We start from the raw sequence: 21719 nt of genomic DNA on the forward strand, positions 1-21719 counted from the left end.
AAATGTAAAACGAAGCTTTCCTCTGCGTTATGTCAAGCTCTCTTCTCAGTTTCTGTTCAAGCTTTGCCTCTCTCTCCCTTCCCGCTTACACTCTATCACTCAGTCTGCTGTTCGCTCTATTTGTGTGTGTGTGTGTGTGTGTGTTTTGGGGCTGCGCCTCCCCCTTATCAATAAATTTTTATCTGCGAGCTGCGTTCTCATATGTGCTGAGCACCTGTTACAGTTTAGATAGGAATCAGTTCGTTATCACTTGACGCTATCTATAAACAAACATATGTATAAACCAAAACAAAATATACGTATATAAATTAGCATATATGCTTATGATATGCTTTCTATATGTACATACATATGTATATGGGCAGCATCAGCACCTTTCACATGATCGGCTCAGATTTTGTTTTTGTTTATGTCTTCGTCACCCAAATGCATGGGCATTCCAATGGCTCGAGTGTTATCTAGACAGAGACAGACTGCAGCAAACGAAGCTGTCTGATAACCCTGAAAGGGGATTGATAGCAAAAATACAATTTGAATTTCCTCTTACTGGATATGCACCCTGCAGTTTATTTTAAGCGTTTAAGCGTTGTGTAAGATATATATTTGTATATGTAATATAAGCAAGTATAATCTTAAAACTAACCATGTTCCAATTGAATAAAGAATATTGTATAATAAAGAGTACACAAAATCAAGTAGTCAAATAGAATTCCAAAATGTTGTCATATTTTAACCTCCAACGGTGGAATCAAACAACTTCAACTTGCTGGCGAGATAAATTGGATTTGGGATATATATCGTATGTAGCCTCTTCTTCCACTCGTGAAATTTAGTTTAATGTTGATTTGAAAGCTTTTCGTAATACATAGATTAGTTTACTATTTACAGGATACTCTGACTTCATGTAAGAATATCCGCCAATTCTTCTGAACGATTTTTCTGATATTTTTGTTTACTATAAATATATTGTTCATTCCTTTGTTAGTCGGTCAAAGGATTATCAGTGATAAGGTATTCCATTAAATGCAAAGTTAGATAACAATTCGATGGCGCTGCAAAGATTAGATTTAGATTTGGAATGTCGAGTTCCTCTTAGACATAATTTTAGTTGCTACTACTTTTGAATCGATGTTGGTAGTATAAACAAGGAGTCGAATAGCTTCAAAAAGCTTAAATAGATAACCTGAGGGCCGAATTAACTATGGCCATGTCGAAGTTTGTATACTCTAACAAGTTTTTTTTTCTATTGCACTTTTCCCACAGGCATCAAATCGTAAATGGTTTGAAGTTTGAACTTGAATATCAGCCAAATCTCAAGCTTAACCATCTCCAACTTTATAAAGTATATATATATACTCTTAATCAGCACGACGAGACAATTTTATAGTGCCATGACCGTCTGTCAGTCCGTCCGTCTGGATCATCGCAAACTTTTCCTAGACCGTTGAAATTTTGCATTTGAGCACAATTTGTATATCTCTGATTCAGCCGGATCGGACCACTAAAACGTATAGCTCACATACAAATGACGAAATCACGAACATTGACTTTTTTCAATAACTTCATTAATCTCTGAGTTATTGCCATAAAATTTATACTTGTTGTTATACAAATGACTTTAATCAAGATTGGATGAGTATATTATATATCTCCCACATTAACAATCGGTCGAAAACTACTACTTTTATCAATAACTTTGCCATCTTTGACACGTTCGTTTATTAGTTTTAAATACCTATTAATGACTCGGATAACTAAATTATAGAGCTGCTTGAAAAAACCTTTCTTTTCGTTGACTTGCAAGGGTATACGAACTTTGGCGCGGCCGTAAATAGCTTCGGCCCTAAGGTTTTTAAAATAAATCATAAGTACTTACGTCTAAAAAACTGAACTATCCCAAGATGTATTAAGTTTTCAGCTATTCGAGAAAGGAGATCAGCCGAGACGCAGTAAATTTAAGGCAAAAAGTCAATAAAGTTCAATAATTTACTACAAAGTAATTAAATTAAATTAGATTGAGCACACGACACAAGTTGCTTTAACTTTTTTTTGTCGTTTGTTGTGTTGTGTATATATATATGAATGTGTGTGTATTCTTTCATTGTATTGTTTTCATTTAAATTTTGTTGCTTAACGATTTTGCAATGGCCCAGAAGGAGAGAGAGAGAGAGAGATAGAGAGAGCTGTAGCTGTAGCTGAAGCTGCCTTCCAGATACGATGCCCGAGCTCCAGCCGCAGTCTGGCCGCAACCTCAGCATCGGCGTTCAGTTTTTGTGTGACACTATGACGATGACATGCGATGATATGCCCTTGTCCGGGCAGGCGGAATCTTTACCCTCCTCAGCCCCTCCCCAGAAGCAGTAGCAGCAACTCATCTGTCCATGCTCTTGGACCATTGGCCCTCCTCTCCACTCATGCAAATTAGCTGCGTTGTCAAATAAAATGCTGATTTGTTGTTGGCTCACTCGCCTGGCATGCTAATAAAACAGAATGTGAACCTAGTTCATTCCACATCACTCCTCCACATTGGTCAATGTGGACAGTTGTCGTCTTTCTCGTTCTCGTTGTCGTTGCGTTTTTTTCTCTTTTTTGCTATGTTTAAAAATCAAATCAAATATTACGAGAAAATTTTCAATGTGGTTAAATGCATAGGAAATTTTATGCCAGGCCGCAACCACAAAAACGCAAATGTTGACTCCAGCTCGGCTCGGCTGAGGTTCTGGCCAATGTAACCATTGGACAGGAGAGAGCTGGGAATTGTGCATGGGATTGGTTAGATTGATGTTTGGTTTTAAAGTTGTCTAACAGTTGAGTAAACTCTATGCAAAAAAGGACTTTATTAGTGAGTCGGGCTAATTAAATTTCACTTTAAAGTCTAACAAACTACTTCAAATTCAGGTATCGGTCCTATTTTTACTCTCTCTCTCGCTCTTTTGGCCAAAAAGATCAGAGATTGTGGAACGTGTCAAGTGTCCGAAATTCAATTAGACTTCATTAGCATTAGCAGCCGTTGGCAATTTGGTTAGTCACCTTGTGGTTGTGCGTGTGTGTGTGCTGGGTGTTTGGGTGTGTTCGTGCACAGATTTAACCGTTTGGAGATTAGCATAAATGAGATCATTAAAATGCGCTTACGTTTCTTGGGGATGCAGGTGTTTGGGAAAATGGGTGGGGAAGGAGGAACGGGGTCATCACCTTCCATCTCCTTTCGCACGTAACAGACACCGTCTGCAAAATTGCCATTGCCGTTTTAGCCATTCGGCAATGTCCTGTCTAAAAGTGTCACGGCTGGCTGGTTCGTGTCTTGGCTTAACTTGCCAAAATAATACAAGCAAAATTTGCATAATTATTTGAACATCCTCTCTCTCCCTCGCTCTCTGTGTCTACCTTGCTTGTTTAATAAAGCAACTATATATGTATGGAGATTCAACTAGTTTTTTGTTGCAAATTTTTTCTTGTCTATTTGGCCAAATTGCACATTACATTTTCTAAAATGAGGTTATTACAAAAAAAGACGGACATATTGACAACAAACAGGAAGAAAACAAAGGACTGGAACGAGCTCTTCTACATTGATAAAACATTGCTTTGAAAAGCATGACAAAGCAGGATGTATTCAGACTTTGAGACTACCTAACTTATATCCTTCATCTTATTTTCGGATCATATTAAACCTTCAGATTTTTACCCTTTCAAAAAAGAAAAGAAAGAGTTTTTCAATCCGAAATCTTTACCTTATGGTGATGAAATAACCTCCACATAAAAGTTGGTGACCCCGACGTCTAAAAGAGTTTGTAATATTAATAAGTTCTATGGAGCCTGCTAGGCCAAAGTCCATTAGTACATATGTGAAATAATTTTTGTCCTTTGGATTACTCTTTTTAGTTTTTGCATTTTTGTGGTCACTGTTCATTGATTTTAGTTGGAATAACCACGAAGCTAATTGGTCATATACCTGTTGATATATTGTGTATTTGGGAGAGGGAAGTTATCTGCCATTTCAAGTAGAGGTCTCTACCTATTTCTATATGCATGTAAACCTGCTTGATGGGGAAGCTCTTGACTGAGTGGCAACATCCGAAAATGTTTTGGCATTCAAACGGGCTAATTTTTGTTGATATCCAAAACGGGGTGTCCATTTTGAGGGTAGCAAAAGGGCACCTGCCTTCCAACCTTTCCGCCCCAATCCATTGGTGGTGGAGTGATATCCTTCCAACCTTATTCTCTCTCTCTCTCTCTCTCTCACCCTTTGTGTGGGGGGTTTTGTGCTGGGAACTGCACTAAAAGCCTGTCGCTAGCTGCAAATTGAATCAGTCGGTTTGTGTGTGTTGGCCCCCGAAGGCTAGTGTTGTCCCCATCCTCATTCTGGTCCGCATCCTGGTCCTCATCGTTGTCCTCGTCGCCATGTTCGTGCACGCGCTCTCATGAAATGTGACCGCAATTGCGGTTCGTTAGCTGCATTTCAGCTAGTCCCAGGTCCGAAAACCCGTTGATGCACCTTGCACGTGCTAGCCCCAACACACACAAACACACACAGAATGTACAAAAAAAACCATACACACACACACACACACACTCATCCATTGAGAGAGAACGAGAGAAGGACCCCTAAAACAAGGAAATGCGGGGTGTTGACATGGCACAATGCAAAAGCCGCTGTACTTAAGTGGTTCCACTGGCCCTGACCAAAAGCACTTTGACCAGGCCAGGATGGTCAAACTTAAAGGCTTTCCCCGCCGCCCCCTCCCCCACGCTTGTCACCAAAATCCATCTACCCCCCTGCGACCACCTCTTTCGATTCACTGGCTATATAATTTATGTTGGCAAAATAAACCCCGAAAAACGTTGAGCAAAAGATTTTCAGGATGGCACTTAACGGCAATTAGCAGGATTCAGAGAATGACGGACGAGAGAGAAAGGGAGATAGCACGCCGAAGGGGCATACACACACCTGTAGGATTCGGTACTCCAATCAGGATTTGCGCATCATTTCTTCTAGAGGATAATTACAACAAAAGACGCACATCCTGTTCGGGGCACGCAACACAACGCAACGCAGAGCAGGAAAACTTCTAAAGATTTTCCAGCCCGGCGCTACTCCTTCTTCTTGCCATCTCCCCTTTTCAACGCCCGGCACAACGTGACAAGCATACGAAATCAACAGGCAAGCTGGGAACAATTTAAACGTTAGCAAGGATTTTCAAGGATATGTCGCATTAACAATGGCCTGACCTATCCATGAGTGCCAAATGACTTGTTCCCAAAATGCCCTGGAAGGGGCCAAATTCGGCATGGGAGGACTTTCTCATCCATTCACCCAAACACTGTTGCTTGTCGTGAGTAGAAGATGGCCGGCAGAAAGAGGGAAAGAGGAGAGTAAACATGTGGGTGGCTGGTGGCCAAAGTGGGCGTGCCGTGATGTCCGACTTTTGTTGCCAAACTAAATATTGTTAGGCAAAGTAAACGAACGGTCGGCTTTTGTCTACATCGGTCGCCGTCTGTGGGACATGGGCGTAGCTTTTCGTATATACTTATTCAAGGGGCTGTAGCGATTGAAAGTAACTCATTTATGATCTTCATATCCACATTCATTCATTCATTTTTAAGAAAAGGAAGAGAGAAAACATATAAATTAAAATTATTAAGCCTGATTAATAGAACAAACTCCCGATATAAACATTCCCCGACATATTTTCTACCCTTCCCCTTTTAAGGTTGCTTTACTACTCCACTGTGTAGAGTCCTTCTGTTGTCTTAATGCCGATTAACGTTTTGGTGGAAACGAAATCCAATGCCTTAGCGGTCCTCCAATTCCTTTGGCTGCTTTTATATTTTCCATGCTGCTGCCGTTTATTAGAAATTTGCTTTCCGTTTTCTTTTTATTTTCTAAGGTGTTTTTTTTTTAGCTGGCTCCTTGTTTCGCCATAATGAAACAGAAGCCGACTTGGCCTCAGACAACATTGCAGCCTAGAGAGAGCTGCACCTTAGACACACACACACACTACAAATATAGACTTATAAATGATGCTTCATGCAAAGGCAGATATTCATATCCCGGTAGAAGCAGATGCCCCTTGCTTCTCCGCATTTCCATTTTACCTATCTTTTAGCTCCTTCTTGGCTTGTTGACGCAACTTGCTCATTAATTTTTACGCTTAATGTGTTTTCATAATGATTTTTAAATTGCGTCTCAGATTTCACAGATCTCATAGAGAGAAAAATATACACACACACATAGAGTGGAAGCGGGTGGGTGGACGGTAGGTGAGACAAGGGTAAGCAACTCCTGAGGGTAGTGTATAAATATTTTCTCCTTGGGTTTTTCTTTTTTCTCCTTTTTGTTTCATTCTTTTGTGTGGTTTACTCCAACAATCAAATGTGACGTCATGAATGGAAATATATAATATAAAGAAAGCCTCTCATTAGCGTCGCCCACTATCAATATTTAAGCACACAAATATATACACGCTTCATTCATTCCACGAAATGAATGCATGAATATGAACAAAATATTTATACGAATGTTCGTAATTAAACTACAATAAATAAGGAAACAATAAGGAAAAATAAAAATTCTGCAATTGTTGTTGAGCATTTAGAGAAGGGAACGTGATTCTATCAGAAATATCGTGGTCAGATATAGCAGACATTCGATTATAGTCCGCTATATCGAACTGTCTATTTGATTCTGTTTCATTTCTTAATTTAACCATGGTTAATCCGACCGTTTGGCAACGTGCGGGAAGTGAATTAAGTCCCTCATAAAGTATCTATTCTAATCCATTCAAAATTTTAACAGGTTTGGCAAATTATACTTATCGATATCATTGTTATCGATAAATACTAAGAGACGACTCTGCTATTTGAGGACTAACCAACATCCTAAGGACTAACAACATTTCCTAATTGGACTTTCCGCTAAGGATGGGAGAGAAGGAAATTGTATCTAAGCATTCCACTTTTCCTGAAGGCAATTCTTTTTTTAAATTCTTTCTTTAAATATATCAAAAAACAAGATTGAATAATTTTTCCATTATTCACATTCACAGCTTCGTTTTCACTTACAATTCGTTGGTTTCGACTCCTCTCCATCAGACACATGTGATCCCTGTCCTTTACCTTATTGCATCAAGCATACGCCATGTTGTTCACTTTGCCACTTCCATTTTTTGGCGAGGGGGGTGTTGGAGGTGGGGAAAAAGGACGAAACGTTTTGTCTGGCTGACAAATTTAATTACTGCTGGTTCCTGACTCAATGCCAGAATTGGGTCTTCCTTCTCCTCCTCCTGTTGTTGTTTGTTTCGTCACTGATATGGTCCTTCCCTCGCCACATTCTCATACTCACAGCAGGAGATTCACCAGCAGGCAGTTTACGTACTAGCCCCCATACTGGTCTGGAGTCACTTCATTTGATGCGTCAATCAGCACAATCAAAAACTGCAGCCATGAAAATCAATTAAAAACCCGTTGACACACTGGCCCAGGCTTTCGGCCAGAAAGAGAAGTCCTGGCCGGGTTGGCTTGGCTTGGTTTGGCCTGGCTTGGCCTGGGTCCTGTTTCTGCTTCTGCTGAATGGCTGTCAACAACGTTGAACGTTTTTGCCATTGACGCTGGCCAGGATTAACATTTATATTTCAACATCCAGAGAGAGGGAGAGGGGAGGACAAATTGGGGGATGAGGGGGGTTTTGTTTTTCCATAGCTCTTTTGTAATTCCATTTGAAATGCAAATGCCTTTTGTAGCGGATATAAGAAAACACTTGCAAAACAAATCAAAGGCCCAGAACATGATACCGCAATTTTTGATCGAGTATCGAGAGGGAGGAGACCAAGAGGAGAGGGCGACTATAGCAGATGACGTCAGCATGTTGCATAGTTAATTGGCGGCACGCTGAGTTGCACAAACAGAAGACTATTCGCTGAAATGGAGACGAGAAAGCGCTGCACGCCCACTTAATAAATGAAATGTCATTGAGGCGTGCCGGCAATCATCAAAAAGAACAACACCAAAAAAAAGCAAAAAAACCAACCAAAAAAAAAGAGGAAATCACAAAACAAAAGTCAGAGCACAATTTAACACCAAGTGGAAGTGGGACGGAGGAGGAGGAGGAGGATGGCAAGTATTCGCAAATGACGCATGAACCATGATGATGGAGCAACTGTAGAGAAAAAGTGATGGGGGGGAGAATGGAAGACCGAGAAAAGGACCCAACTGAGTGACGGAATGGCTGACTGAGGGGCCAGTTGGCTAACTGACAGCGTTCAAGTCAAGCGAGGCTCACTTTATCTGGCCTCCTCAGAGAGCCTCCTCCACACACACACACACACAAACATACACACCACACACATATGGCCACTTGTCCACTTGTCATAGACACCCTCTGTGATCCCTCATCCGGTTTGCTGAAATAGGCTTCTCCTGCAATGAAGGCATAGGTAGGGAATATATCCATGAAAAGTAACCAAAATGATTTTCATGTTAAATTCGTATAATCGATTAGTCGATAGCTAATACATCTATTAATATTAACATCGATTAGAAATAGTTTTATCAAGTGGTAGATGAAATCTGACAAAATGTTCGTCCTTTTTTCACTATTTTGCCTCTTATATTAACTGATTTGATGAAAGATTTTGGGTATTTTTAACTTTAATTGAGTCCATATTCGATATTTTTTTAACTTGGCCATTTCAAATTTATCACTTGATCAATATGCCCATATGATACCTCTTATCAAACAGAAGGATTTAAAAACTCAACTCAAAAAAGAGAGAGACGCGGTCAACTGCAAACTGCAACTGCTACACCAAAAGCAACAGCAACAGCAACTGGCTGAACTTCTCCTCTGCTGTTGGTGCTGCTGCGTCAGCTGCAACTGATGACATTGTCAGACAGCAAAGCGCCCCAGCTATAAAAGGACTAACAAGCCTGACAGTTACTCAGCGTCAGTCAAAGCTTCTGGGCTCTAGATCCTGCTGCTCCTCCTGATGCCACTCGCTTCGACGACCGCTCTGTGATAGGGTGGCGAGGAGAGAGCACGACGAGGGCCTGGCACGATGTGTCGTGCAAATTAAAACTTGGGCCACACTTGACACGTGCTTAGCTGCTGTTGCCTTTGGTACCCAGGACCTCTTCCTCCCTCTCCCATTCACATACACGCACCCCAGCTATCTCTTCCTTTTTTTCGGTGGACTGTTCGTTCGTTTGCGGCTGCTGTGGCACTTGGCTGCTTTTCGGTCTTTTTTTCGGGTTGAAAGCTAGTTTAATTTATGAGATCACAAGCCACGGCAAAAGTCAACTTGCGTGCAGTTGCATAAACTTGTTGCTCACCAAAAAAGAATACACCGCAAATGGTAAGAGGAAAGGTGAAAATATTCTCACTGCTGACATGGCAGAGACTAAAATTTTATACAAAAATTAAATCAGGTAAAAGTAAGCAACTAACTATGATAATACTATCTACTCAAGTAAATTGATTATGAAAATAAATACTTGTAGAGATCCAGAGTTCTCCTTTCCTTCAGTTGAGATTAATTATGTTACTTAGCGATTCCCTAGGGACTAAAATTCATTTCTTAAGGACTCCTTCAGTATTTTATTGTTAATATCCAAAGTAATTGGCAATTTAAAATTTCAGTCAAATTAATTTGTATGTACGTTTGTTTGGTTAACTTGTCCGAAAACCTTGTTAGTTTAGGATTGAAAACTTGTTTCATTCTCCATTTGAGACCATCTACATACATTTGAGCAACTTATGGGACAAGTAACCCATTAAAATTTGAATTATGAATTGATTGCATTACTCGCAGTTTTTTTTACAGATTTAGTGAGTATTTAGGTCTATGCTATCTTCTGGTACTACGTGATTAGTTTTTCAATGTGCTCAATTTGGCGGACTTTTGCACCTTCATTTCGGCAGTCTCAATTGAACAGACTGAATCTGCGTGAATGGGATGTGGGTGTGGCTTCAACTACATAGAAATATGTTGGTGTGTGTGTGTGTATGCTGGCATACATATGACAGTTCCAAAAGCATAATTGACAACATTTCCGCCAATGGCTTTTGTTACTGAAATGATTTCAGCTGAAATTGAGCCGCCTGCGGTGAATGAGAGATGACGCGTTGCATCCTGCATCCTCTCTCTATCCTCTCTATTCATTGCCGTCATGCCGTATCCTCATCAATGTTTAGAACAATGTCAAAACGGTTTTCCCATTGAATTTTAATCAAGTTGACTTTGGCAGGTGATGCTATGTAGGATGATATGGGAGGCATCCTGATGACAGCTTGAATATGATAATTAAAATGCGATACTCCCCGCCATTTCGAGAGGAACAAAAACATGTTCAACATTTGTTTGTGCAAGATGCGTTTTACGTTTCAATAGACATCATTTAAAATTGAAAAGCAACACTTTTTTCGGCCGATTCGAACTAACTGCAAGATTCAGATCGACTCCTCCCCATTTACAATTTACAATTGCTGAACGATGCGCTAATTTCAAATGCCGCAAAAGGCATCGCATTTCCACTGTCTGGACAACTGTGTCTGGGAGCTGTTGGCCATTGATTGCAATTATTTTCAATTTTGGTCAATAGGCAAAGCAGGTAAATTGAGTGAGAAAAGTGAGGGTCAATGAGAAGCCCCAGGGCTGGGGCCATTAACTAAATATTCTTATGGGCATTGCAATTAGTAGTTCATTTACGTGTTGTAATTAACAGATAATATAAGGTATTTCAGACTTTTCTTACTTAATGAGCATTGTACATGGCACTTGGCAACCCTGGTCATTGGCAAAAATGTCCTGGGGAAAACCTCAAAAACCGAAACCCGAAATGCACTCTTTCACTCTTTCGAACTGATGAAACGCTAGGTAGGAGCAATGGACTCGAGGGAGGAGATGGATAGGGGCAGGTGATGGCATGTGGTAGTCGGCAATTGCACCGTTAATTTGGTGTTGCGCACACACACACACACGCACACTGAGGGGACATTCACACGAGTTGCATTGGCGTTGGCGAGTTTTGGCGCCAAATGAATTCAATTAATTAAATTAGTTCAACTTGCTGCTGTAGTTATCATCCGGATTGGGGAATCGGAATTGGCACTGGGCACTGAGAACTCTAGGACTGCGAATCGAAAAGGCTTTGTCCAAGCCAACAAGTCAGCTATTTAGTGTTCAGAGAAGACAATTGGCATATCCTGGAAAAAACCTTATTTATACAGATTTAGGCATGATCTTCCACGATCCCAGGACCCCTTTTTAAATATTTCAAATTATACATGTAAGTTTTGGGGGTATAATTTAAACTGTGGAAGAATTGAAAATAAAGGAATTTAAAAATTTGATTGGGCATATCCTTAGGTGTGGATTACCTAAGCTCTCATTGTTCACTACCACTGAGTGAGCACCAGAATCGTTGTTCGATTTCATTCCTCGATTCATAATTTATTTCGAATATTTTCTGGTTTGTTTTTCTGGTTGAAAAGAACTCTTTTTCTTGAGATTAATTAGCTTAGGATCATTTTCTTTTTGATCATCCTTTTCAGCTTCCGCTTTGGGTTCGTTCTTCTTTGTTGCCTTCATTTTGAGATCCATATCTTTGGTGGTTTTCTTGTGGGGAATGTTCTTAGTCTCTTTGGGATTGTTTTAATTGGTTTCCTTCATCTTGGTTTTGCTTGGTTTCCTTTATCTTGGTTTCTAGCTTGTTTAGATCTTTCTTGTGATCGTTCATCTTAAAACTCTTTACTTTGGGATCCTTTTGCTTAGATTTCAACTTTTTGGGTTCGTTCTCCTTTGAATCGAAATCCTTGCGCATATTTTTCATGGATTTAGCTTCCTTTAGTGATTCCCTTTTAAGTTTTTCATTTTTAGGAGCATCGTTCATCTTGGACTTGTTCATCTCGGAGTTGTTCATCCTGGAGTTGTTCATCTTGGAGTTGTTGATATTGGAGTTGTTCATTTCAACTCCACTTTCCTCGCTGACGTCTTCTTCAGAATCTGTCTTTTTGAGATCGTTCTTCTTAGCATCTATTTTTTTGTGGACGATTTTTATTTTTCTGTTTCTCAATATCTGAAGTAGTCCTAAATTAGTTGTAAATGCTATTGGTATTTGGTGACTGACATGTTTGACAAAGTTTATTGATGCTAGAAATTCTCAACTACAAAAAACTGAATTGTTTGGCAACAGGATTCGGTAATTAATCAGCTGCATTTTGGTTTTGAAACAATGAAAAGAACTATAGAAAGAAAATGAGAAAATAACTTTAAAATAAGTTTAGGCTGTCATTACCAAAGTACTTTCATTAAGGGCAGTAGAATCAGTGTTCAATTCATCAGTTGTTGCTGTCTTCTTTATATTGGCAAGGGTTGTTTGGTCTTCCTGTTTTGTGACTTTCTCGTCCTTTGGTTGAGTGAATACAACAACACGACTCTCTAAGTCCATATGGATGCGTGGTTCTTCCATTTTGTTGAGAATAAATCAATGGACGAGCAAGTTTTAGGTGTTTTTTATATTTTCTCAAAACTGAGTGACTTTTCAAATGATGATTGTCAAATGATTTCAATTTGATATGCCACATTTGTATTGAAATTTTGGCAGGGTATCAATGGTGCTTTGCGGTCAACGTCAACAGCGACGTCGACTTTGCCATCAGACTCAATTATCAGCTCTTTTATGAATGGCCAGCAAATTTTGCAATGCGGCAGCGGCAGCGGCAACGGCGGCGCCTACCTTGACTGGAATTGGATATTCTTTATTCTTTTTTTCCACCGACTTCTTTTCCTATTTTCGTTCATTTTTATTTTCTCTTTTCATATTCTGCGTTTGGCATTTTTGCTGGGCGCAGACAAAATTGTGCTTCGATTTTTCGCTTTCTCTATCTCTCTCTCTCTCTATGTAATTGCATTAAAAAAAAGGGATAATTAAGTTGGCCAACTGCAGGTAATAAATTATGAGAAGGCCATGCAAAACCCTTTTTGCAGCTAAAAATGAAAATTGAATTTTATGTTGTTGCGCGAAGCGACAGCAAATCAAATTAGGCAAACAAATTTGTTAAATATGCTTAATTTGATGATGGACAGACAGGGGTTAAATGCAATATGTTAAACAGACGATACACATAGAAGTCATGCTAAATGCCAAACATCTGTTTCAACGCACAATAAATGGACCTGCGAGTTGGGTTTGGTCCTTTTCCTCTTCTTGTTTTTTTTTGAGCAAGAATTGGCGTTCATCATGCCATGAATTACGGGGCGTCAAACTGTCAAGCACCCCCAAGCCAAAACGCTTGACAGATGAACTAAAGGCCGGGTTACGCAACTAACAACCATATACATGTATGTATGTGCCCCCACCGTCCCTTCCCCCAGCACGTTTCAGTTGGGTTGAAGTAGATGCCTCCATTTTGGTTCGCTATTCATAAAAATTGCTCAATTCCGCAGGCGTTTGCTATTTTTGCCGTCAAGCTTTGTTTCGCTTTATCAACGGGTAGGGTAACTAACTGACTGACTGACAATTCAGCCCCCCACCCATCATACCCCAACCACTGTGTCTAGTTCAGATTTTTTCCATTGCAAACAAGAGATATTTTTGTTGACAACTAAAAAACCTCGTCGCGTTTTTTTCTCACGCTCAACATGTTTTCCATGGGCAAAAACAAGAAACAAATACCTAACAAACAGAAAACAGAAAAACATAAACAAAAGCGGGTTGAGTGGTCTAAGCCAACCACCCATCCACCCACTCGCCCCGCCCTTCTATAGGCTTAAATGCCAGCCTGTTGGTTTTAAAAATTATGCCTCAAATTATGCCATGTCATGTAGGACTAGAAATGGCAGAAAAAAAAACCACAACAAAAACACAAAAACAACAACAATAAGTTATCCTTTTGTGCCCCGTTGGCAGAAAATGCAGCAATGCGTTTTGCCCATAAATAATATTTGTTTCAATTTTTTCAGCCTCTCAAAATATGTAAAATATTTGGTAGCAAACGTATGCAAAATGCATTTAGTTTAGTTAGTTGCATTTTTGCTTGCAACATTTTTATGCAACTCTGGCAAATTTTGTTTTTATTTTTTCCTTTTGGTCAACAAAAGGAACTAAGTAAGAAAGAAATTGATCTAAGCCGACTTTGGATGCCTTAACAAAATGGGAAACTCATCATTAGCAATACGTTATATTTAGGCCAAGTCCGAATACCTATTTTGCCCAAATAAGTATGCTATAAAAACTAAATTCTTTTTCATTGAACTCAACTAATTGCGTTCTACCATTTTAAAATTTATTGGATACCTATTGAAATCGTATTCATTGTGAATTTTCTCTCACCACTTAAACAGCAGTTCCCTGAAGTATGCTAAAGATATTTTTATAATCAGTTAGCTTATCTATAATTTTATTGCCCACAATTGTGAGATTAAATTAACTTTTACTTTCGAGCTTCGTTTCATGTCAGCCTTTTTGGTCAAATTATGGAATATATTTTGTATACAAATCAATATAATTTCCTTTTACTGCTTTATGACTTAAGCTAAGTTTGACATCATTTAGGATGCTTATCTTTCGTTTTATTTGCTCTTCTTTAGCGAATGCTTTTCATAGCGATTCCTTTCCCTTTATTCTAAACGCTTGACTTGGTTTTCTAGTCGCTAATGAGCTTTGCCTCTTTTTTTTCTGGCATTTGCTTTGACATAAGCCCTTATCCCTTGCAGAACCTTTTGTGAATCCTTTGCGCTTTCTCTGTAAGCTAAAAAATTTGCATTTAGCCTCACATTTGCAAGGGGTTTAAAGAGGATTGTATGTATGTACATATGTATGTATAAAAGGACAGAAAGAGATTGAGACGGAGATGAAGGCAGAGCATTGCTTGTGGCTGCAATTTATGAAGTTCAACTGTAATGCGCTTTTAACCTGCAGCAGCTACGGCAAACGGTTCGCCTAAAGAAGCCGCAGGAGTCTGAGCTTTCAGTTTTCGGTTCGAGTTGTGCGGCATTTGGTTGGTATGCGGCGGCGGTGGCGCCTTCTAACACTTAATATGCGCGGCACGTGGCCGAAAACTAAACAGAGAGCCACAATCACACACACATACAGTCACACACACATGTGAAAGAGTCTGAGAAGCAGCACTGTGAGAAAATATCATAGATTGTATCTGCATTGGATTAAATGGGTTTAACTGAAAGTAAACGAAGTTTTCTCCCCCAGCAGGTCCAAGCGATAAGCAAGTAAAGCTTAAAATAAAGCAAACCGTTTGTTTTAACTAACTAAAACGATTTAAAATTATATATTAATTCTATTTTGAAATTAAACTTTTAATTGACTCAGAAAAATAAGGTTTGTAGTATTTGCATAAGGACAAATTGTACAAAAACTCTAATCAACAATTTACTTTGACTTGCCGGATAACGTCAATAACATCTTCTTCTAAGGTGCTGGAAGAAAGGTCGACAGAAGTATTTGAAAAAGTTTGAACTTCACGCTTCTGATCATTTGAGTTAATTCCTAATTTCTTGCAGTACATTAAGAAACATAAATAGCCACAGTCACACAAATACTCTTCCTTACATATGTACATAAGTCGGGCCAAAACATAAAATGTTACATGGGAAACTCCGCATGGTGCCATGCACAATAAATACGCGCAAAATGGGCGGAAACTGCACTTGCACCCATTGGTTACTGTCAAATGGCATGGTCAAGTAGTTTCTACTAAAAACTGCAATTTGGTTTGATGGTGCTGGAGGTTTGGGGTTCAGATCAGGTTGCATGGCACGCACACAGTTGCACATTAATAACAAACATGAGTTGGCTTATGGCAATGCAGAATGAAAGAGAACGAGAGGTAGCACAAAATAGAGAGAGAGAGAGAGAGATGCATTAAACGAGGGGAGTTAGGTCAGTGTAAAAAAAAAAAAAAAAAAAACAAAAACTTTGACAAGCCATAAGCCACAGGGTAAGTTAGGACTCTGTATATCTATCTAGCTTACTCATTGGCACAATTAAAACAAAACAAAAAGGAAGAAGAGTAGGTGAGGTGGGGTGGGGGAGATGAGGGAGTTGATAAACTAACAGAAAATACTGAGGCGTGAAAGTGTTGTTCCTAAAAGTATGCACAAATATTTTGACAAAGCAAATATTTATCAACTTTCTGGACTTCTGACCTTAAGCATGCGATAAAGCACAAAGTGACTTTGGGGTCAATAGAGCAGACCGAAAGACGAGTAGAGCTAGAGAGAGGGGGAGGGATTGGGAAAAGGAAAAAGAAGGGCTGTCCTCAAATGCTTAAAAAGAAATTTCAAAGTTAAATAACTTTCTAATGAAACGATCGATGGGCATGAAATATACAATGAATATTTTAAAAATCAAATTTCGCATTCAATTAAAATGGTTTAATGCTTTTCGCTTCAACTAATTACTTGCAATTATTTAAAAGGAAAATCTAAACTATCTCATCTCAAGCTTAAACATCTTGGTAGCAGATTACCAGCGTCACTCTGGCCGTACTTGGAATGCAATTTACTTTCACGTTGTCCTTATTTTGTGCCCCTATATCCTTGTCAGTGGCATTGCCATCTATGGGTCTTGCCTCTTCAAAAGCCAAGAGTTGAAGTGCAAGGCGCACGCTTGGACGAGTGTGCAAAAACCCAATAACCCAAAGCTCAAGGTGACAATGATGAACACGAAGGAGAAGTAGAAGCAGCTCAGAAGGATGAGGCGGAAGCGATGAAGATGTTTTTTGGGCAGAGGGTAAGAAGAAGGTTTTGTTTGTATGGGTATTTGTGCAACTTGTTTGTTTGCCCTTATTGTTGTTGCTGTTGTTGGTGTGTTGTTGTGTTGCCTTATTATATTTTAGTAAGAACAAAACGCTTGCCAGCTGTCTTTTCATTGTTGGACAATGGCACAGAGCACAGCCCAAGCTAAGCTATTCATTTTTGATACAGTCACTGGGTTGTTTACTAACCAGCCACCACCCCCTTGTCGCCCTCGCCTTCTCACGCAGTCCTGCTTAGTCTAAGTCAGTGTGATCTACCCATGTCTCCGTGTAAATTTGAGGGCATCTTGGGATTACCAACCGCTTAAGTAGAGCTTAAGATATCAAGCGCAGTGTTGATTTCACCTTAACTCAAAGCTATTAGCTAAGAGTTGACTATTGATTAAAATTTTTTAATTTACAATCTGTCTTTGTTTATAATAGAAGAGGGAAGATAAGAGAAATAAGCTTTAAAGTTGAGATTGCGAAGTCATGATTGATTTTGCGATTATGTCTTGAAGAAAACTCTTTTTATTAAAATAAAAATTGAATAAGTGTTAGATGTAGACGTCAACAAGAACATAGAAAAATATCTACTTTGAGTTGATTCTATAACGAACAAGTTTCCTTGGTAATTTACTGCCAACCATTCAAATTCGAATCCTTTTAAAATTTGTTAGTTCAATTTTAAGAAGTGCTTGATCTTATCTTAACTTAACTTTTCCTTAATGTCATAAAGCTCAATTGTCATATTTTGTAGGATACCAAAATCGTCGATTTCCAGTTTTCTTCAAATGTTTTGTGGCTGTGGACCATGTTGTATGTGTTTTTTTCGAGGTCACACATATGGCTCACCTGGGTCCGGATCCTGGGTCCGCATGCAGTTGAATAAATTTGTACAATGTCATGGCAATTATGTAAAACAGTGCCATTAGTGCAAAGATTTTCACCTCGAGCGGTTTTAGTCACTGACTGACTGACTGACTGACTCACTGAGTGACGATGTCGAGCTGGTTGGCTGAGTGACTGAATGACTGACTGGCTGGCTTGGTTGCATTTGTTGAAATTTATGAGGCATACTGATGCAAGGACAATGCAAATGTGTGTGTCTGTGTGTGTGTGTGTGTATACATGTTGATGATGTTGCCACAGTCGCTGGGGATGCTGTTGCAATGGTGAATTATTTATGCCAACTTGACATTTACTTGAAGAGGCGAGGCCTCGACTAGAAGAAAAAACTGTTGATACGTTTTTCCATAGTATACTTTTTTGCGCATTTACTATTAATTGCTGCTTGTTCTTGGATATACTGAATTATATATAGAAATCTGTTATATATCTCTGTACTTTGGATATTCATAACCACTTACCAAAACAAAGAAGGTCTCAAGATTGGCCAGAGAGAGAGAGAGAGAGAGAGAGAGAGAGAGAGAGAGAGAGAGAGAGAAAGATGGAGAAAGTGTGTGTGTGGGAAAAGTGATTTCATCAGAAGCCGCAATGTTTAAACGCATTTTAAATATTCATAATTCAATTTTGACTTGGTTTTTCGTAGAAGTTTTTGTGGCCAGTCAACGGTTCCAAGTTGTAGTTCTGCTGCTGCTTGCAACTTGTTTATTTTCCTCTTTTCCACTCAGTTTACGTTATTAATGAGCAAAAGTAGAAATGCAGGCCACAGAAAGGCGATGGGATGGCAAGGATAGATAGATAGAGCAAAAGGCAAGGCAACCCAACAGCAAGTGAATCTGTATTTGTGTGTGAGTGAAAGAAACTTAAAATAGATAAATAAATGAAAAGCAAGTAGATGACTAAAGATACACTACCAAAATGTGAAAAAAATTTTAACTTAGGGATTTACAACCAATTTTTGAAATGTTTCTTTTTGAAGTATGGCGAACATTATTAAATACTTGAAATCTAAAATATGCAGTAATGCAAGTTTAATTCAAATTAAATAAATCAGCTTTCGAAATTTACAAAAATTAGTTTTCATATACAGAAATGTTTATTATTGTGAATGGGATGGTTATCCGATTTAGTTTTTAAGCTCGTATACATTTCCAAACAATATAACTTTAAAATATCAACATTTTTACCATGACAATATTTCTGTTTTTTAATAATATTTCTTATAGAAAATAATTTATTATAAAATCCATGGGTAAGTTATATCCTATAAAATGGTGTCGATTTAAATATTTAGATTATATTTTTTAGCTGAGATTTGTAGGTGCTACAAGAATTAGCCATAGCCTAGTACATAGTTCACTTGACTTGGTCAGAATGAGAGAGAGCCAGCAACAGAAACAAAGCAAAGTAATAATTTTCAAAGTTCTGACGCGGCGGCAACAACCGCCCCGCCCTCACTTTGAATTTATCCCCGCTGTCTGGCCTGCACTTAAATATGTATATATTTTTAATATGACCGCTTGGCCATTACTTTGGCAAGAAAATAAGAGAAATAAAAAATTGAAAAGCTGGGAAAAAAACAAATAGAATTAAATTATATGTTTTATATTTTGTTGTTTGCCTAGCTCAGCAGGAAAAGAGAATTTAAAACTTGCGATTTTGTCATCTTCTACAGCTTCTCATATTTATCTGAAAGCTCAGCAGGACTTAAGCCTTTACCTGTCAGACGAGAAGCAAATAATAAGCATAATGCATGGCTCAGGTTTCTTTACAGTTGCCCCCTTCTGTTGCCCTTCCCTCTGTCCTTTTCCATTGACTTTGCCTTTGCCAATGCCTCTCAAAAACTCACTCAAAGTGCCAGGGCAGAGCAGTGAGCTGTACGCGGATATCTAAATAAATAGCTGAGCAGTAAATTTCAGTTTCTTTTTCTTTCTTACCAGAAGTTTGTCTGCCTTTTCCCCCTCAAAGAAGTGCGTCCCCTTGATCGCCCTCCTCGCCATATCTACGTATCTACTCATACATACATGGACTAACCCATATACCTATGCTGTGTGGCTTTTGCTTTGGCTTCTGTTGGGATTTATGTTGTGAAAAGTGAAACATAAGCATGCTGGATTGCAGTGAAAAAAATATAGAAACAAAAAACAACAACCATTGGAGCGGGGTAACTTTGTTTTATGCTGAAATTGTAATACCCTTACTATACCCTTGAAGTTTCTCTTAGAAGCTCCTTGTCTGACGATTAAAGTCCTTCAAGTTGAATTCAAATTTCATTGACTCATTTAACTAATTGTTACAATTTCATTTTTTGAAGTGTCAATCTTTGAAACATAAAATTAAGACGATAGATGGGTTAGGTTTTTGCTTTATCCTATTTCAAACTAATTATAGATAGACTAGAGTAGACAGCTAGACTTTATAAGCAAGTTGATCACTTATCATTAACGCTAACCCTTAAAAGTTTTGAATGTTAGCTTTACCTTTTTAAGTAGCCCTTTTGTATCTTAGCTTTAATATCAGCCCAAGGAACTCATAGAGATATAGCTCTAAGAATATGTTGTGATTGAATTTGGAACTGGTTGGCTTGAGCTAATATTCGCATGCACTTGTACATAGAAGATCAGAGTCAAAAGTCTTTATCAGTTGATAATAGTTTATGAGATTTCTAAAATCTTCATGTTTAATTTTAAGTCCATAATAAAAGAACATCTGAGCAACCGTCAGGAGAAATGCATTCACTTGAATCACTCATGCCTTGGGTTAAAAGTTGTAAGAAACTGGGCTGGCAGAATATACCCTTTGGCAAGGGTATCATGAGTAATCCATAGAACGACACGTGCCATTTCATAAGGCAGCGGTATAAACGCAATCTTCAACCCCATCTCATCTACTCATCCCCCCATCATCCGCTAAAAAAAGATGTTAGAGATATTGTGAAGTTGAAATGAGTTCAAAAAATGTTTATATCCGTTGCAATTGCCGGCTGGGAATGCGCTCCTGGATCATAAATCGCAAAAAGAAGTAGGAGAAGAAAAAAACACATACATGTACATATATACATATAAGAAATGATGCGGAAGGTGCGGAAAATAAGCAAAAGAAATCGACAATAAAAGCAGGAAATAACTAAAGCACATGTTGATATAAACATTAGATATAGAAAACATAAATATGAAATAAGCTTCAACTTAACTCTACTATCTCTCTCTCTCTCTCTTTCACTCTCTTGAGGTTCACCTGTGTCAGTTTGGTAGCTTAGCCTAGAGGGAACATTGCTTTTGATCTCCATTTGGCTTCATTCTAATTGACTTTCAAATTAGTTTCTGTCCAAAAAATTAAACCACACAAAATGTATTCATTCAAATGCACAACAAATGGGTGAGGAGTAGAAAAAAACTCAGCGAATTGGAAACAAAAACATTTTGTGCCCATTTGTCCTCTGCTATGATTGCCCCGAACAGTTCCTTTGTTCATTTTTGCCAGCTAGTTATGAAACTTTCATTTGCTCTAACACATAATTATGAACTGAACTGAACTTGAAGGTGCAAAATACAATTGCCACACTGTTACCTCACCCTCACCCCTCTCACATTCTGGCCAACTCCTAAAAACCAACTTCCTCTTGGCCAGACTCCATCTCTTTCGTTGCTTCTGCTGCTGCTGTTTTTGTTGTTGTTTTTTCCAGTGGTTGCTTTGAGAGAATTTTGAAAATTGGAATTGTTTGTGCTATTTCTGGGGCTTTTGGTTTTTAGATATGTATGTCTAGTTCATTCCCAAGTTGCATTGTGGCAATTAAAGTTACTTTTTGATTTGTTTCAACTCATTTTTATTTGAGTATAAATTGGATTTGTTTTTCCTCCTTTTTTTGGCTTGCTAATTACCTAATAGGAAAAACGCATTAAAAATCATAAGTTTTAAAGTCCTACAAAGCGTATTTTCATCTCTAACTTTCAGATTATATAATGTTTTATAAGTATTCAAAACTTTCAGTAAAAGTTTAAGAAAATAAACAAGAAAGAATAAAAAATGTAACTCAATTAAAATATGTGAGAATTAAACTGAG

The 21719-nt window shown here is 38.5% G+C and overlaps 2 long non-coding RNA genes across 2 annotated transcripts; both read right to left on the reverse strand.

The window, feature by feature from the left end:
• Positions 1-151: 151 nt before the first annotated feature.
• LOC137577409 (uncharacterized) lies at positions 152-17619 on the reverse strand. The gene is made up of 3 exons (XR_011032408.1): positions 17606-17619; positions 350-501; positions 152-260 (listed from the first exon to the last, which is right to left on the reverse strand). It is a non-coding gene; the product is annotated as an uncharacterized lncRNA (long non-coding RNA).
• Positions 12111-12630, reverse strand: LOC137578283 (uncharacterized). The gene is made up of 2 exons (XR_011032571.1): positions 12292-12630; positions 12111-12238 (listed from the first exon to the last, which is right to left on the reverse strand). It is a non-coding gene; the product is annotated as an uncharacterized lncRNA (long non-coding RNA).
• Positions 17620-21719: the final 4100 nt, after the last annotated feature.

The sequence above is a fragment of the Drosophila tropicalis genome, unplaced genomic scaffold, assembly GCF_018151085.1.
Source record: "Drosophila tropicalis isolate 14030-0801.00 unplaced genomic scaffold, ASM1815108v1 contig_593, whole genome shotgun sequence".
Lineage (NCBI taxonomy): Eukaryota > Metazoa > Arthropoda > Insecta > Diptera > Drosophilidae > Drosophila > Drosophila tropicalis.